We start from the raw sequence: 19004 nt of genomic DNA, 5'->3' as shown, positions 1-19004 counted from the left end.
CGGTATTGTGAGCGGAGCAACTGAAGCTCTGTGACAAGAACGGGAACGACAAGGCGGTAAACGGCATGTATCATCGTTGAGGAAAATATTTTGTCAGAATCGTAACCACCGAAAACTGTCTCGTCCCACTCCCCCCAACCCCGATGCATCAAATCGGCGACGATAAATTAGAATTCGTTCGATCGAGCGAACAATGCAGCAGCACAGCGCGCGCTACTTCTCGTAATAAACACTATACGGAGGACAGAATCCCGAGCATAATTAAGCCCGACATTTCAGAGTACTCTTTCCTTGATTGCCGCTGCTGGCACGGGACGGAGACTCGCTGCCCGCCATTTCCCGTGGTAGCCTACATACGGTTTATTTTGGAGAGCAACGGAAAAGAAAGAGAGTGCCTCGTTCCTTTTCTGTCCTTATTGACGCGACGAAACGCGACGCGACGCGACGGCATCGTGCCGACATACAAAAGGACTGATGATGAAAAATGCATAAAATTCGATACCCATTCCGGAAATGGAAAACGAGGCCTAGCCGCTGCACCGATATCACCGACACGTACTTCGCTCCCACCTGGGGAGCCAAGATCGCAAATTCTGGAACCGGGGCAGCAGGTGGTGCGCAGGGAGCTCTAGAATATTGGCCAGCCCTCGGCACCTGCGAAACAGAATAATACAACCCACTTCCAGAATTAAATACCCGAGACTTATTGCCTACTTCATCTCCGGAGATTAACCGCTCGAAAACGGCCCGAACGTCGCGCGTCGCGTCGTTCAACCGGTCCCTCGGGCCGAACTGTTTCACACTTGCCTCGGGAAGTATGTTAGCGCTAGAACTACCGAGCACTAAACGCAATTGGCATACATTGCCTTATAATAACTTATAATAATGACAAAATTGAATTTATTTAGATTTTTCACCATTTTAAATATGTACATACTGCAACGGAGAAGTTCGCTGAACAAATTTTTCTCAGAGAAACGTATTTCTCAGTTTAATATTTCTAAAAGAACAAATCATGTTTAATAATAATGGCACCCACATCGGAAATTTTTATATAATTGTAGTAAAATGAGCGGTGTAGAAATTTTCACATCTATCTACCTGCCAACAATTTACCGCATAAATTACGCTACCACCCTTACTTTCTAATTAACTACAAGTTCGCTAATTCCGTTTTCATTAAAGTTCGAGGGTGTTAATAAATTCCCTAAAGACATTCCCAACGATTTTCTAACTCATACAAGTTTTCTCGATTAGCAAATGTTTTTTAGGTGTTCGAAGATATGGTAATTCGCAAGTGAAACGTTAAAAAGTATGATGGATGAGACAAAGTTTTCTATTGGAAGCTATTCAGCCTTTTAATCGTCGTTCTGCGAACTTCTGTAATATCGTGTAAAAAATCTAACATTTTATCTGCACTCGTTTTAAAGGGTAAGTTTCAAAGTTGCTTTCCTTCTTTCGAAATCTGATCTTTGTAAGTATAAACAATGGGGTTTAACCAACTTTTTTCCGGAATCGTTTTAATATGACTTTACAAAGGAGAGTTTCCCCTTTGCAACGACCTTTCCAAAGTTAATTTGCGATTCTTTGTTACCGTTTTATCGTACATTGTGGCTAACAGCTAACAGATTCACGGTTGTATCTGTTTCCAATTGTACTACTGAATTAGAAACGCTCTGCACATCGAGCACGTATTGCACGTGGAGAACATAATTCTTTTCCAAATGAAGCTTATCGACCGAGATTAGCATAATTGAAGTACGTACAGTAATCAACTGATTAAGCAAGTACGTTCTCATCGGACACAGAAATAAATAAAAAGTTTCAGTTCATTCGCAAGGAAGATAAAATATTGCAACAGAAAGATTAAACGAGAAACGAAGATCGAATATCAAAATAGAGAAATCAGACGCAGGGGTTTAATGTACCTGCAATCATTTATTTTTCTCGCGGCATTAAAATCGGACGTGTGTAACAAATTGATGCATAGGAAATAATGTAACCGTTTCAATGGCGGAACACTGAGTGTAATTGATCGCGAGAATTGCGGCGCGCGATGCTTGTCGAGCGGAACATGCGAATTGACAGAATATAGCCACTTTGATTATAATTATTAGTCCAGTCAACGAAAAGTTGTAGAGAGAAATGGAAGGAACACAATTTTTAACTTTGGCACTTTGGGACTTTGTTTGGACTAGTTAGGAGGTAAACATACTAAAAATCCCCACTCCTAGAAGATGAGCGGGGTGCAGGGGGGCACGTAGAAGGTCCCCTTTTTCGGTTTTCCGCGTATATCTCGGAAAATTTGCGTCCTAGCGATAAGACCATTCTATACAAAATTAAAGCTGACAAAATGTGCCACAACATTGATTCAATTCAGTTTTTCGTTATCTCGCATAGTTTCCGAGATATCCGCGCTCACAAAGTTCACTAATTGTGCTGAAGCTAGTAAGGCAAACATTTTTTTCTCACAATTAGTCAACTTTGAACGCGGATATCTCGGAAACTATGCGTCCTAGCGATAAGACCATTCCATACAAAATTGAAGCTGATAAAATGTGCCACAAGGTTGATGTAATTCAGTTTTTCGCTATCTCGCATAGTTTCCGAGAAAAAAGTTAGCTAGTTAAGTAAGGCGAAACACGTGAGGCAAAAATTTCTTTTTCACAATTAGTGAACTTTGAGCTCGGATATCTCGGAAACTATGCGAGATAGCGAAAAATTGAATGCAATCAATCTTATAGCACATTTTGTCAGTTTTAATTTTGTATGGAATGGTATTATCTCTAGGGCACATAGTTTCCGAGATATAAGCGGAAATCGAAAAAGCTGACTTCTACGTGCCCCCTGTAGCCCGCTCACCTCCTAGGTGTAGGGACTTTTAGTATGTTTACCTCCTAACTAGTCCAAACAAAGTCCCAAAGTTAAAAATTGTGTTCCTTCCATCTCCCTCTATGCCCCCCTCATGAGCATTCATTGACTGGACTATATCATTCGACAACTTAAATTGCGCGCTGCGCTGGGGATCGAGACTCTCTAACGGAGAAAGTCACCTGTAGTTCGGCGCCGATTTTAATGCTGTTTATAGCAGATTATTGGCCGAGATGTCAATAAATTTCGCCAACGTTTATTGCATTACCAACAAAATCGATAACTTTGCCGTTATTGTATCCCATTCGTCATGGTATTATTACGCGGTCTACCGGCGTGTTTAGCGATAAATACAATATTCTATCTTTCACGCCGCGTCCTTTGTTCGGGGAAGTATTTTCAATAATATCGCAACTAGACTGCGGATTTAGGGGATTTGCAATCACGAAACTTCCATCGTGTTATCAAAAATGAATGCATCATATCCGTGGTGTAATTACAACGACCGCGTTCAGCAACACGCGTAATTGTTCAAACGCCCTTTAAACTGAAATTACTTTTTTTCGAAGTGGATCGAGCGCGAGGCTGCCAATTACTTTATCGATAAAAAATTAATTTTTAAGTCTGAAGAAATCATTCGATCATCCAAATAAGGGCAGCCAACCTAGAGGACAACGATGGTCTAAGTTCGGCCATGAAGGACTATAGGGACCAAGTGTCGCCCTACGTAGGCTATTGCCACGTCAGTCTATGCTACTTTTGCGGACACTATGTCGGTCTTTTATCATTTCTTACCTTCCGGACGCTGCCGCTTGAAATGTTAACGAAACAACACATCAGATATTAATCTCTCCACACCTTCTAGTTGTAAATGTGATCAGCCAATGATTTAATTTCGCGTGCCCGACGTGGATCCCGCGAAATTTCAATTTAGAGTCGCGTGTAAAATTAGCATGCTAAGTAATATGAAATCGGTTCGATATTCGGTCCCGGTGGTGGAACGTCACGCCTAATCGGGATAAAATGCTGATCAGCAGTGACAAGCCTAAAGGATTTACATGTTAATGTAATCACCATCAATTCGCGTCCGTCGTTCCCGGTTTTCATCGTCATTTTGTTCGTTTGTTTCGAGGGAATGTTACAAATTGTTCGAAATAAGTAGTAACAAGTATGTATTGTGATGAGATGACAAGAAGGTCCTTGGCAGCATTGTCGCCACTGTCGCCAGATGTGGGAGGGACACGAATTGAGAGGACAAGGTTACCCTCTTTCTCTGCCAGTACCGAATTATTCACGTGACACTGTGACACAAGCACGGCAGAGGCGAAACGTGTCACGTGACCGGACCGTGGCGGAAGCGTGGGAAGTAGCGTTGTGGAAGGGGAAGGGGAAGGGGACAGGGAAGGTAGAGAGGGGACACAACTTTGCATGTACCGAGAACACCCTTTCTCAGCAAGTATCGGTCACGTGACTGCAGTGGAAGCGTGGGAGTAGCGTCGCGGAAGGGAAAGGTAGAGTGGGGACACAATTCTAGCCCTGGGGACCGTCTTGTCATCTCACCACAGTAACAACGATAAACGCATCTCCTCCTACACTCGAAGTAAAACAAATTCTTTTTTAACACATTTCAATGGAACCTTCAATCAGTGATGCCAGAATGAGGTTGAAACTAATCTCATTTCCCCCTCCAGGCTCTCCACCTTTATCCCCTTCCACTATCCTATTTCACCGTTCAGTCCCTATCGCGCACGCGCAACGTGTCTCCCATTCGCCTCATCAGAGAGGGGGTACTTGTATCCCAACGATTCCTTTTCGATTACCCCTGTCTGATAACACTGCCTTCAATGGCAACAACAATTTTCATTATGAACTAACAAGTCACCCTCAATAACGTCATCTAATAGTTTCAGTTAAGATTGCAATGTAAAAGAAAATTCCCATGCTTTCTTTTGGCACAGCTCTTTTTTTTATTGAAAATGGATTAATGATCCCACGGACTCGAATAGAAGAACGATATGAAAATTTGAAAATTCATTTCATCCGACCCAGTGTTGATGAAACGAAGTGGGAGAGAAATGAGGATCTGCACGAGCAGAGATGACGTAAAAATAACTCTGTACTAATTTCTTTATGATCCGGACGTAAGGAGAGTGCGATCGAAGGCAGTCTCCTCATAAAAAGTTAACCTCGCCCACTCCACTTCATGGCCAGACCGAACGAGGAAATGTATTCTTATTTTTGTGGCAACGTAACGTTCTGGCAGCCTGCCATTTCTTACTTCGACAAGACTCAACATGGCTACCAGCCATCGACCGACGATGGCTCTGTTTGATCTCATTCACCTCGCAAAAACCTTCGCGAGTCCTTTGAAGGCTCGAGATCATTATACACGTCGCTGTACTTACATTCTGCCAATTTCACTGGAAACGTGCTTGGACAATAGAAATGCCTTCAGCAATCTACTCGGGACTAACAATAAGAGTAATTTGTTCTTTATCTCCTGTGGAAGCAGCAATTTAATACTTCCTCAGATTTCCTTTGACTTTTATTGTATGTGCACGAGTGGAGCTTTTTAAATGCTTTTCTACTCAAGTTACAGCTTCAATTGTAGTGGAATTTTTCAAGGTATACAATGGAAGATTTAAATTCTGAACGTTCTGGTAATTAATTTAATTCTTTTGGGAATATTTGAGATTCCGATAAAAATATGACGAGTTCTTTTTAAGAAGAACTAGTACACGCCTCGAGTTTCTAGGTGTATGTAGCAATTGCATAAACGCATCCCTGCAGGCCAGCTATTATTCTGCGTCTCGTTTGTCTACACATGCATCTGCGTGTGCTTAGCAGATCAAAGCACCGAGTACCATTTTGTAGACACTAACCACCGGATATGAAATTTATTTATGTAGACGTTAATGTTATGTATCCCGAGATAATATATTTCGCAATGATGGTTGCAGATCCAACCCACTGTGCACAATGCAATTCAAGACTCCGGCATTAACAGGTGTCCAACGCACACAATGCATACATATGTACTTCGAATTCTAACGATAAGCACCTTCGTGCTAAAGGCAGGCATTTGCATATCCAATATCGATAGTGGACGTGTGTTGCATCGAACAATGCTGTGTTACAAATCGGGCATAAAGCTAGATTAAATCGAAAATTCTACGCTGTTTAAATCCACACACTACTGGCTCTATAATATCATTTTATTTTCCATAATAATGCGTTGTTTCGTTTCCAAATGGAATTCGAAACGTCAACGAGGATTTGATCAATTAAATTACATACATCACTCTGTGGATTTTCATGGAAAATAAAAATATTCTAAATCGATTAGTAAGAAGCAGGAATTAAATAAAAGTTGCACATTAAAAAAATTTTTAATATAAATCCACATGAAAATAGTGTGAAAAACAACTTCAACTATGTATTTTCCCTATCATTCCAAACAATTGGGGAAGTTTATCCAAATTTATTTTTTACCTTAAGAAATTCAATTTTTTTCTTGGAATACTTTTCAGAAAGGTATCCTCTTTTGAGGAACGTGTGGATATTCTCGCGAGATACTGTATGGTGTGGCGATCACTTTTTTTGAGGAAGCTCGTCGAATTTCGCGAAAGAATAAAAATTTCTTGAGCGATGTAGGATATTGGCAAGTTTCCCTTGATTTTCAGCGAGGTCACACCACGCTGCTAAATCGCCTGGCATTTCTGCATGTGGCCAGGCCGCGTGGGCGACCTCGACACGCGGATAACTACGGACACCGTGGCTCCTATCTAACCGGCCGTGAATCCACGTGTCCGTCCGGTGCATACAGATGCACCGATGCACTGTACGATATTTCAGCAATCTAGTCGGACTAAACTCGATAATGATCCAGACTCTAGAAAATCGCGTTACAAATCGACGCGAGAATATCCATTTCATCGTTCCATGCCACCGATCACACACGCGTCAGAACCATACAATTTTATACCTACATAGTAACTATTTATTTTATTTTATGACGATGGTACACACATGATCTGAATAAAAAAAAAACAGTGAAAATAAAATTTGTGCAGTGTGGACTTTTCAGATATTAAATTCTTGTAACATTTGTTTCACCGTATACAAATGTGAAAATACTTGTAGAAATACATTTCAAAACCAAAACCAGCAAAAATGATCTCGGCGGATGGTTAAAATATTACAGCGTGCACCGCTACAATACGTTATCTCTTCGGGCCGATGGATCGTCGGGCTTTTTCTCTTGCACGGTTGTCAGAACCGTGGCGAGGTCGCGGACCGGATGATCGATTCGGTTTTAATCGATCGATCTTCCCTTCACCGTCCACTATTTTTTCGGCTGGCTTTATCCTCGTATCCCTGGCCCCTGCTCTGTTTGCTTAATCGGCATGAGAACGCACACAGCGGCTGAAAACTTGTTGTTCCGAATCATTGTTCTCTATCTTCTGACAGAGTCGCTAGTCGCCGGCAAACTCAACGGTTTACAGAAGAATCTCCGTTATGTGAATGTCCTTTTTCGTGACAAAGACTTTTTATTTGAATTTTCATTGTACGAACAACTATTATTTGAACGTTCAAGTGATGTGAAGTTTTTTTCGGTGTGTCGTCAAATCGCTGCATTACTACATCTTGCTGTACGACGTTAATGTCGACTGAAAATCACTCGTTCGTATTTTCCGCTTATATCTCGGAAACTATGCGTCCTAGCCATAAGACCATTCTATACAAAATTAAAGCTGACAAAATGTGCCATAGGATTGACTGGATTCAGTTTTTCGCTATCTCGCATAGTTTCCGAGATATCCGCGCTCACAGTTCACTAATTTTGCTGAAGAGTTCTTTTTTACAATTAGTGAACTTTGAGCGCGGATATCTCGGAAACTATGCGAGATAGCGAAAAACTGAATAGAATTAATCTTTTGGCACATTTTGTCAGCTTTAATTTTGTATAGAATGGTCTTATCGCTAGGACGCATAGTTTCCGAGATGTAAGCGGAATACTGAAAAAGGGGTCGTTCTACGTGCCCCCTGCACCGCACTCACCTCCTAGGAGTAGGGACTTTTAGTATGTGTACCTCCTAACTAGTCCAAACAAATACCAGCATGCAGATTAGTGTGGATGCTAACATTACAAGAATAACTTAGAATCTAGGGTTGGCAATAAGGTGGAACATTTCTGAATTGAACTTTAATTTATGGATATAAAGTAAAGGGCAAAGAGAGGGTCCGCACCCTAATATAATAATGCATCTAGTATGTATAGGGTGGAAAGTATCCCTTGTTGCAAAGATTGTGAATTGGAACATATCTACATATTATTATCATAGATCGGGCATTGCCGTAACACATGATTAGGATCTTGTTGGCGCGGTACTTGTCGTGGAACCTATTCGTAACGAGACACCACTGTATTCATCCAACGGTGGTGTTAGATTGAATTGCAATCCCGTTAAATTAGCGTTCAGCGAATTAGTTCACATAATTGCTGATACGATAAAAGCAAATGTTTGTAGTACAATATACCGCAATATTTGTCGAAGTATTTTTATCAAAATATAAAATGATTCTACAAAAGATCAAAGTGTATCAACTATTAATTTCGAGTGTTATTGCTGTTCAAATGGATTTAAATGCTAACCGATTCGCTATTGTCACGCGAGACGCTTTTTCTTCGATTTGACAGCCGACGCGACGCGACGTAGCTCTGTAAATATGTCAACCTGTATCGGGAACGCTCTGTTTCCACGTTTCCAGCGACAAATATCACCGCAGCATTACGAGCAAACACTTTCTGACATTCTCTGCGTTAGCTAGAATACGTTGACGTACACCGAATGTATTGTATCCTTTCGGCATACCGGCGCTATCTAAAAACGTGTATCCTGGGACGAAAGATAGCGTAATGTGCTACTTGAACACATATCCCATTAATTTCACGAAAATTCGCAACCGCATTATGGTAGAACATACTGTGATAACCGAAAATGTTGCAGGGATATCATAATATGTATTTCTTAAATCCACAGGAAATTAAAAAGAAATAATATCGTATACATTGATGATTAGATTATGCATTTTTTAGAAAAGTACATAGCTGTAATTTGAAACTGATGAAAATTTTTAAAGAAAGAAAGAGAAAAAATTAAATATCCTTAGTCTTGTTATTTTTTAAATCAAATTTGAAATCAGCTTAAAAATTACCGTTATTCACAGTTTGCACCCAAAGATACATTCCACGTATAAAAAACAACACTACTATCGTCAAAAACATTTAAAACCCGCATTTAAATTCCTGCATCGCATTGACGGAATAAACATATTTTATTTCACGCAGCAGATTATGTGCAATTTCAAACAGCAGATTTTATTCGAATAAAAACGTATAATTTCACGCACGAGATCATCGGAACGTATTTTATTTCTGAAAACGTTGCAGCCGTTTCGAAATAATATTTTGCTTTTCCCGTGTGCTCGATTACGGTGAGTGTCAACGGTATTTAAAGTATAAAACAGTTTTATGCAAACGTCTCTATGAACTCCCGCCGATAGAATAACGTATTGTACTTCGATTGCATTACGAAGATTTTATTTCAACTTCAACCGAAGCGAGACAATCGCGGATATATTTTATTGTGTTTTGACAACGGAGAGTTCCAGGGAGAATCTGGCAGCATGATGCGATAGAGCAGAGTCTCTTGATACAGGAACTGTGAAGGAAAGCTATAACACAGATTTCGTTTTCGATTGAGAAAATAAAATAGATCCGCGAGACGCGAGGCTCGATGCCGCACTGAGAGGGACGTTAGGCGATCATTGTTTCCCCAGAGGAAAATCAAATCTCTGTTATAACTTTGTTTGATGGTTCCTGGATGAACAAGGTCTGCTCTATCGCGCAACGTAGTCGGATTTCACTTCGGACTCTTAGTTTTCGATATACGCATCGGAGGATCCACGAGAACTGTTGGCTACGTTCGAAAACAGAAGTCGGCTGCGCTTTAAAAGTTATTTAAACACGCTCGAACGTTTACAATACCACCAAAATACACGTTGTCTCGACCGAGAAAGTCCACAGAGCCTGTCCTTTCGTGCAGGAAACGTTCGTACAACTATTGCAGCTCGGGTGGAGAAAATTTGCAAATTTGAAAATTCAGATTTCTCGCGTGTTCGGTACATGCAGAGTTAGTTGTGTCCCCACTCTACCTTCCCCTTCCACAACGCTGTTCCCCATGCTTCCTCCGCGGTGCGGCGCGGTCACGTGACGCGTTTCGGCGTGCATCTGTCACACAATGTCACGTGATTAACCCGGCCGGTACCGGCAGAGAGGGGGTAACTTCTTCCCATCACCTCATCTGACGACTCTGGTAAAAATTGTTTAATGTAGTGAAATTTTACAAAGGTGTTCACTAATACATATTTTACATTTCCGGGACTGCGGTCTCCTTCGCAACGCCGGGATATTTACGCAGCGTTTTCCATGTATTATTGAATAATTATGATCAGATTTCCATTACAGAGTACACTTAAGTGATTCGCGAATGTATTTTTAAACGAATGCGGCGCGGCGCGCGTGTACGTTCGAGCATTTTATCGTTTCCCTACGTTGCGTCGCGTCGTCGTCGCTGAATATGTATACTGCGTCAAAAATTGTTCCCTTCGAACGACAATATTTCAAAGGTTCGAATTATATTGTGGCTCTGTTGGCGACGTGTTATCGCGACGGTTAATCTCCACGACATGCATACGAAATCAATTGCAGTTTTCAACAGCGGCACAGTCGGAACGCCTAAAATTAATTCCAGAGTGATATCTATTCTCACGGTTACGGTGCATTTGTGTTACACTGCCCCTCCCCCACCCCTCGCTCGACTGTTAAACGCAATTTTCAAGCCTTTCATACTTCAAATTTATATACATATAAATCTTGAATACACCAACTTTTCGTTTATCGTTCATTATTTTTCTGGCTGTCGCATTCGAAAAATAATTGTGCTGATAAGAATGAATTATTTGATTATTGAGCACTATTGATCCTGGTTCAAAAATTTTAATTCTCCTTTAGATGAACGCAGAAATAATTGCGGTTTTTTGTCGCTTTAACCTTTGTTAAGCTCACAATTCACTATGTTGATTTGCGCAAATGGGTTTTGCCCCATTGTTTCGCGATGTATACATTTTACATTGTCCGAGTAACAGGTTCGAGTGATTTTAACGAGTGCGTTCAAAATTGTCTAGAAAAGAAAAACACGAAGATTGCTTCCAACATTAATCGAAATATTTTGTCAAGTTTTTGTAAAAGAAGATTGAATAACAGAGCTCCCCTAAATATGTTGGAAAATGAAGACTTTGAAACCTGACAAATTTAGCTGACGATAGACTAACGAATAAAATTCGATCTCGTTAAAAATTAACGCATGCCTGTCCAAAGAATGTGTGCGTATTACATACTACCCACGGGCATAAAAATATATTCAAGATAAGGCGATCATGATCATGGTATGGTCTTGTATCATAAAACAGCGAATGGCTCGGGAATAACCAAGCGATGCGAGAAGAGCCATTTGCCGGAAAGCATGACAGAAAACGTGGCGGTATCTTTTATGTATAATATGCAGAACGGTCGTGATATTCTATATGAAAATATGTCGCCGATACAGGCTGGGAATTTTTCATGGGAAGCTGCGCATCCGAGCGAAATGAACTCGTAATTAGGAAAACGTTGGAACTGATCAATAGATTTTTATGCAACACGAATCAGAGGAGGAGTTACATCATAGTTCGTTTCTTCTCTTGACAGTTTTAGTAGGCTGTAAATAATGTACCAGTAATATGAAATTTTTCCAATCTATCCATTTTTGCCAGAAATCCGTAAAATCTGCACTCTACTAAAACCTAACCATGGCGTCCATAGCCTTCATTTTCCAATGCAGAATCTTTGCTCAAACATTGTTGCGCGTCAAAATTACCCGTATATTCGGAGTATGTTTTTTAATTAGAGCAACAAAATTTCAAGAGTGAATCATGCCTGAATATATCTATCGCAAAAAGTTTTTTAGCTTCAGCTTAATCGGTTTCTCCGTAATAAACTCCGAAAAATCATCTATCCTTGAGCGATTTGGACGCGAACGACAATGATGAACATGAAGTAGCATTCCCGATACGAATTCGCGATTTACGCTCGAGTAGATAGGACGCACTTATGACAAATCGATAATCCGAATTGGAACGATAACCGTACTGATTAACAAAACAATTCCGTGGACGTTGGTTCGCGCTAGCACATTCCGGACCCACTTACGGCCGTCCTGAATAATTACAACTCCATCGGAGTGGTAGAAAATAGGAGAGGCTAGCCAAACGCAAATTAACATATTGCTTTTACAATTTAATCAAACTTTAGTGTGTGTGTGGATGCAGAAATTAATTCGTGGCATCTTCTTTTAATTGAAGTTGATTTTGATTAATTGAGTTGATTTTTCAGAAGCAATCAAGATGCATTCTACTTTCGAAAATAATGTCCACTTTCTGCGCAAAACTGTAGGGTCGCACGCTTCCACGGGGATGTTTTTTATTGCCAGCAAGGTCAGCAGATTTTTGAGGTATAATATCATGCGGACACACCCGACACGTCCGAAAACATTTAGGAAAGTGCGAGCGAGATCGAACGTTGTTCTCGGAATCGAATGCCAAGAGGGCTCTGGGTTAGCTGCAGTTTCAAAGTACCGTGGCTACAAACTGCACATCTCCCCCTGAAAATATTATGGCGGATCATCATCCCTTTCGCCGACGGCGTAAAACTATGATTTTATTACGACAAGCACAATTTACTCGAACATACGAATAGTTCGACATTCTTTTAGTTACGCCAGAATTCGAGCGCAAATTAAATTTTCACGGCTACAACAAATATGATATCGAGTTCGGCGCTCGTGTTATCGACCTACGTGCGTCGAGTGCGAAATTCAACAGTTCCGGAGTGGAAACACCGTCCAATGATTTCTTAACAAATTTTACGTGAAATTAGACCTAGCGGAGTAATTCTTTTTTATAATTATGTTATGGTCACTTAAAAATGGAAAAACATATAGCAAGCACATATTTTTGTGTTGATTATAATTATTTATGAAGATTCTTCACCGAATATTTTATTTTATATTATATAGTGGTCCACAAAGGTGTTCGTACAGCCTTTAAAGCAGAATAACTTTTTTGTCATTTTACCAAACGACCGGATGACAAAACATATAATTTTTAAACTTTTATTAATTAGGGCGCAAATAAAAAAGTTTTAAAAGATTTTAGCCTTTTTATTTTTGCATGTAACCTTGTAAATTATAATTTTCGAAAATACTTCTAATTGCTTACAAAACATCAGGTCGTTCGGTACAATTATAGAAAAGTTATTCTGTTTTTAGTTTTAAAGGGTGTACGAACACTTTTGTGGGCCACTGTATAGTATACATATATTAATATTCTCTTCTCCCGGCATTATCATTTAATAAAACATGATGAAGTTTCTTTCAGAAATAGTCGCGAAGGAACCTACTATGTATTCGGCTTCCGGTAGGTAAAGTGCTTTTACCTAATTGACCGTTGAATTTTTCATGTTAACGATGGTCGCCGATTTTTTTGTTAAGAAAACCACATCACGCTAAAGGCTTTTAAATTTTCTTATATCGTGAACCTTCTCCGAGACAGCAAACGACCAATTACTTTCTCGCAGGCCCTGTCATCGATATGGGTCGTTGAGGCTGAATTTGTTGCGAGGTGTGAACAAATTTAGAGTACGTACTCCTCCGGGGCAAGTAATTTTCTGTAAATTCCCCGAGTATGTTGAATTAATCCGACGGAATGTAATCAAAGAGGAGCACGATGAAAGAAAAGCATAATTCGTCTTCCTCGAGCTGATGCGATTCACTAATTTTACGCAACGAGAAGCCCGCACTCCGTCCACGTCCTGTGTAATAAATGGAAGGTTCCGAGGGAGGTATGTCGCAAATTAGAGTGGACGTAGACCAACTGAAGGACTTGTAATTATCACTTATCACCGCGGCCAGCTAACATTTAATGAGAACTAGCTGTTTTGATAGCCTATCTTACGGAAAGAACTTCCAATTAGCGTGCGAGCAACACGAAGAAAGTTCCAGACACGTTGCGCGTTGCACCGCCCTGTCTTATCCCTATCTCGCATGGCGCAATTTCCTTGGCTTTTGATTTGTCGTTTCGTAACAAAATTCACTGAAAAATATATCTATAGGACTGGGATCCCTATCTACCCTAATGCAATTTCCTTGGCTTTGGATTTGTTGCTTTCCAGCAAAATTAATTTAGAGATACATACATACAATATAGAACTGCTATTTTATCGCATTTTCTAATACTACATATATGGTAATTCAAGAAAATATTTCGTTTCTAAATTATTTGCATGTTTTTAACAATCAGATCATTTTGTACAATAAGTTTAGAGTGTTCGCTATAGCTAAAAATGTCAAGGTTTTTGCAAATTCTTTAGTGTGGCACTCCTCGAGCCTAAGACTTTTCCCACGTGCTGGCAGAGAGTAGCGCCAGCCAAACTTTTTCTTTCAGTTTTTCTCGTATAATTAAAGTCCTCAGGTTTTTTCTTCTCATTGTCAGTTTATCCGCAGAAAAACGACCGAGGTTAAACAGAAAAAGTAGAATGAACGCAGAGCGACATGAATGCGGCTTGAAGAATGCTACTTGAAAACGAAATGACTCAACGACAAGCCGTTGAAACTTCCTACGTTTTCCGAAAAGTACGTCGGAAGACTGATTTAAAGCGATCCGACCAGGCGTGATCGTAGATTTGACGCCGGAAATTGGTAGATTCCAAAAACTTTCATCGAGATTAGAAAGTTAATTATACATATAGTATTTTCACTAGCTTCACTTCGCTGTTCGACGCCTAGCTTGTGTTTCTCTCGGAGTCTATTTCGACATTCTAAAATAACTTATTTAATAATCAAGATTTTTCTTTTATTTTGGTTCACAGACCATACTCTCATTCAACGATTAATACATATATACAACCCTCTTGAAATTAGCAAACTTAGAGTAGTTGAAGATGCGCAGCCTCTACTAGATCGAGTCTGGCTATCGAAAAGAATGAACAAATTGCATTTAGAGGTATTGGACAGCGATCCAGCAAAGCAATCTCGATTCGCGCAATAGCCGATTCCGTTAGGATGCTGACAGAATGCCACGGTCGGTCCGCGGAATTCAAAAGGACCGATACACCCAGCCATTTCCCTTTTCTTCTCAAGTCCGAGGATGGGGAGGGAGGAGTCGACGCGACGGTGCGGAAAGTGGACGACGTGATCCATTGGTAGAGGCCAGTGTACGTTGGCAGAAGCCCCGAAGCGTTTGACCACCGCAGCACCGGTTTCGATAGACCATTTCCCGTTGGTGCCTTTTGTGCGGCCAAAGTACTAGAAACAGTGGCGTAATGTATTCCTGACGGTGATAAGGGACGTCCGCTTAAACCACCAGTGGATCGCCTAACTTCACATGTGCCCGACTCGACGTATTTTCTGTGCGAGGCGTTCTGTGGCCACTGTTGCCCGAAAATGTTCAATCATTATTCCTGGACGGTGAATGGACCCGTGAATCAACAGAATTAAACGAAGAAATTTCAGATCTTCCTTTTTTTCTAATCTGTTCAATCGGAACAACAACTATAGAGCAGAACTAGTATGACATAATACATGATGTGTTAGAAGTTAGAGTACAGTGTAGTTTAAAATAATAAAAAATTTGTTTCACTTTTTAGCAAAAAGAGCGAAAAGAGGTCGCGATACCATCAAAAGTAATTTTAGAGATTTTCGCGTGGGAAAAGGGAAACGCGCGGTTTTTCTGGCCATTTTAAATTCATCTCTCACGCATTGGAATCGACACAGCAGCCCCTCCCCCTCCTCCTCCAAACATGTCACGAATGTATTTCACAGCATTTGTAAAGTTTGCCGGTGTACACCGAACTCGTAGATCATGCTCGCACGCGGATGTCAGCTGTCGACGTTCATTTTCGACTTTCTTTTGAAACAGTCCTTCGAAGTCGATCAATTTTCGCTCGAGCTAAAGGAAACGCGGGCGTGGGCGCGTGGTACTAAGGACGAATAATATGCGAGGTAGATCGTCGTGAAGTCGCTGTTAAGCACCATTTCTCGTCACCATTTACAGCCGTTCTCATTACGACTAATTTCGTTAAGTCAACCGTCGCCGTTACATCGTCGCAATCGAGCATAAAAGGGATTTACGAGCCCATGAAATCCAAACTTCGAACTGCCACGAACGGTTAGGAACGACACAATATACTGGGTACGATTCATAAAACAGTAGAACGTTTAGAGACGGAATTAAGTAAAGTTAAACCTCCTCCGATTTTATATTCGATCCTCTGCAAACAACCGCTGCGGCTCCTACAGCTTTGAACGCGTTGATTGTTCTTTAACAAAAGGCGATTACAAGGGATCACAACAAAGCCTTCAAACATTGAATAAAATTAACGCCAAATGGATTCTGAATTGTATTATACTTCCTGCAAATCATCGCTGTAACGCCCGAGGAATAGAAGAAGGCTGCTTCTACTTTAACAAAAGGTGATTGGAGAAAATTGCTGTAGCCTCACGAGGCTAAATGAAATTACCACGTAGGACTTTGTATTTTACTTTCTCGAAATGAATAGAATCTGTGATGTTAATAGCCTTTAAAAAATCAGATCAATACTGTGCGCATACGACCGCACGATCCAAGTGAAAATTTCTGGATCTCCGAGTTTAACAGAATATAGCGTTTCACCTCGGAGCGTGACGGATCAGACTCATTCACTGGCCAGAAAAATCAGAAAAAATGCTGATTCTTCTGTAATCATCAAGTAGACCTTTAAAATGCACTTTAAAATAATAATATTTGTATTTAATATTCATCTCTCTCGCTCTCTCTCCATATTCTGCAAACAATTGCCGTGACTTGCAATTCGTTATAAAATATTGATTCTTTTTTGACAAAGGGTGGTCGAAGGAAGTCGTAGCATAACAAAGCCCTGACCACGTAAATAAAATTAAAGCTCGCCAGATTTGACGCTACAGTTCCCGCGAATAATAGCTGTGTGACTACGGAATAAAAAAAGTGCTGATCTATGTCAACAAAAGGTGGTAAAAAGCGGTTACAACCTAGTAAAGAAGTTACAACCTTTACCACGTTAAATAAAATCAAACTTCGTCAGATTTCTGAAACAGTTCTGGAAAATGCTGAGTCTGCTTCGAGGGATGATTTAGAGAAATTGCAACTCAATAAAGTCTTATGAGATTAAATAAGACCGGAGTCTCGGATTTTCTATTTCCCTTTCGGCAAACAGTCGTGACTAGCAATGTCTCCAGAACGGTGAATTTTCTCTAACAAGAGACGATTGAAGCGGGTTGCAACTTCGTCGAGTGGCTCTAAAAAAAGCTGGGTATTTGTCGACGAGATTCCGCGTTTTACAATTTGAAACGGTTCCTAAGATATCGATATATTCATAGGGATTCGTACGCCGCGCCGTGCAATTTCCTCCGAGTCTTTCATTCGACGCGACGCGCGACGAGTCGATCTTCAACGAACGTTCGAGAACGATATAATTCAATCGACGACGATATTTCGGCGACCGTGCGAATAAAATACGAACTGTGAACAAGCAGAGCCCCGAAAAAATGCAGCAAATCTTCAAGAAAATGAGCTATCTGACTTTTACAATTCTCGAATGTTATTTTGTTCAAACTGATGATCGAAACCTTTCTAAGAGAGGAGCAACGGGAACTGATTTCTTCATAGTCTGACCATTAATTGATAGTGCAGGACCCTGAGAAAGCATCAGCGTTTAAGCACGATTAAAAGCAAAAAACCATTTTTGCGGTTGGTATTACCGAGCGCGGCAAAACGCGCAGCAGGTCCAAATAAAAGTACGCTATAATAAAAGGTACATAATTAAAGCACCGGAAAACGCGAAAGCTGTTCTCCTGTTTTTACTGCGGTCTGCGAAACAGCGGGACAATCTCCTTTGAAAGCTCTCAAGTTACGTATAATGCAATTTTATGAACGCAATATTGTCCCCGCGAACAGTTCTACACTTCTTTTTTACTTTACTTCGAGACCTATTAAATTTCGCTAACTAACTGAGAAAGTAATGCGCAAAGAGAACGGTGTTAAAATCAATAAAATCCTATATTTAACAAAATTAGCGTCACCGTCAGTTGTTTCATAGTTTTGCACAAACTAGAAACAAATGGCTTACGTGATGAAATTATTAACAATATCCTGACTAGCTTGCTCAAGTTTACAAAAATCCTCTGCAATCTATGTTAAAAACTTTGTCGACATACTGACTAATTAAGGTCACAATTTCTTCATCTTCTGCTGTACAAACATAGTATACATTTTTTGAGTTACCGTCACCTTTCTAGCGAGAGTGCGATATCTTTTTATGTGACATAAAAGCCGCATGGCGACGAAGTCATGTGCTAGATAATGATCGTCAAGGTCATACAAGGTTAAAAATGGCAATGTAGCAGAGAGCTGTATACCGTAAATTCTGAAGAATCTTGAAGGTTCTGATCAAGGATATTATGAAGCCTGATAAAAATCAGGCTGATACAGCAAAAGACTCAATTTGTCACCGCTCGAACATAGTAAGCAGGGGATATAGTTGGCGCGCAGGTGTCCGATCTGCAAGCGAGAACACGCCTTCCGGTTCTACGAGGATTTTGCGGCCAGGCAATACAGCTTTACGAGCACCTGCTATGAACTTCCCAGATACAAGGGCATAACTTTACTACATATCCGCCTTTCGATGATACTCTTCGAAGTTAACCTGCTTGGCCCACTTTGTAGCTACGCCCTATTTGCCACACGTGCCAGGTGAAAAATCTTGGAATGTTTCCACTTTCGTAAAATATTGTTCGTAAAACGCGAACATTTTCGATATGATTGCTAGCCCATGCACTGGGTGTCCGTGAGGTTTCCGTGAAAAATTTCTGTTATACAGGCTGCGCCGCTTCAATATATTAGGTGTGCAAATAAGCCCTTTTTTATCCAAATTCAAGATTTTAGTACATTTTATGTACATC

The 19004-nt window shown here is 40.5% G+C and overlaps 1 protein-coding gene across 3 annotated transcripts in view; it reads right to left on the bottom strand.

The window, feature by feature from the left end:
* LOC143208530 (putative G-protein coupled receptor No18) overlaps positions 1 to 19004 on the bottom strand; it is a 96803-nt gene that overhangs the window by 45359 nt on the left and 32440 nt on the right. Inside the window, exon 1 of one of the 3 annotated variants that reach the window (XM_076422981.1) lies at positions 503 to 7649. The exons of the other annotated variants lie outside the window; for them this stretch is intronic. The gene's annotated coding sequence lies outside the window, so the exon portion shown is untranslated. Of the gene's footprint in view, positions 1 to 502; positions 7650 to 19004 lie in introns of those variants that run through there. 3 annotated transcript variants of the gene reach the window in all.

This window comes from Lasioglossum baleicum, chromosome 5 (assembly GCF_051020765.1).
Source record: "Lasioglossum baleicum chromosome 5, iyLasBale1, whole genome shotgun sequence".
Lineage (NCBI taxonomy): Eukaryota > Metazoa > Arthropoda > Insecta > Hymenoptera > Halictidae > Lasioglossum > Lasioglossum baleicum.
Note: the sequence above shows the minus strand (reverse complement) of the source record. Positions and strands in the feature narration are given on the sequence as shown.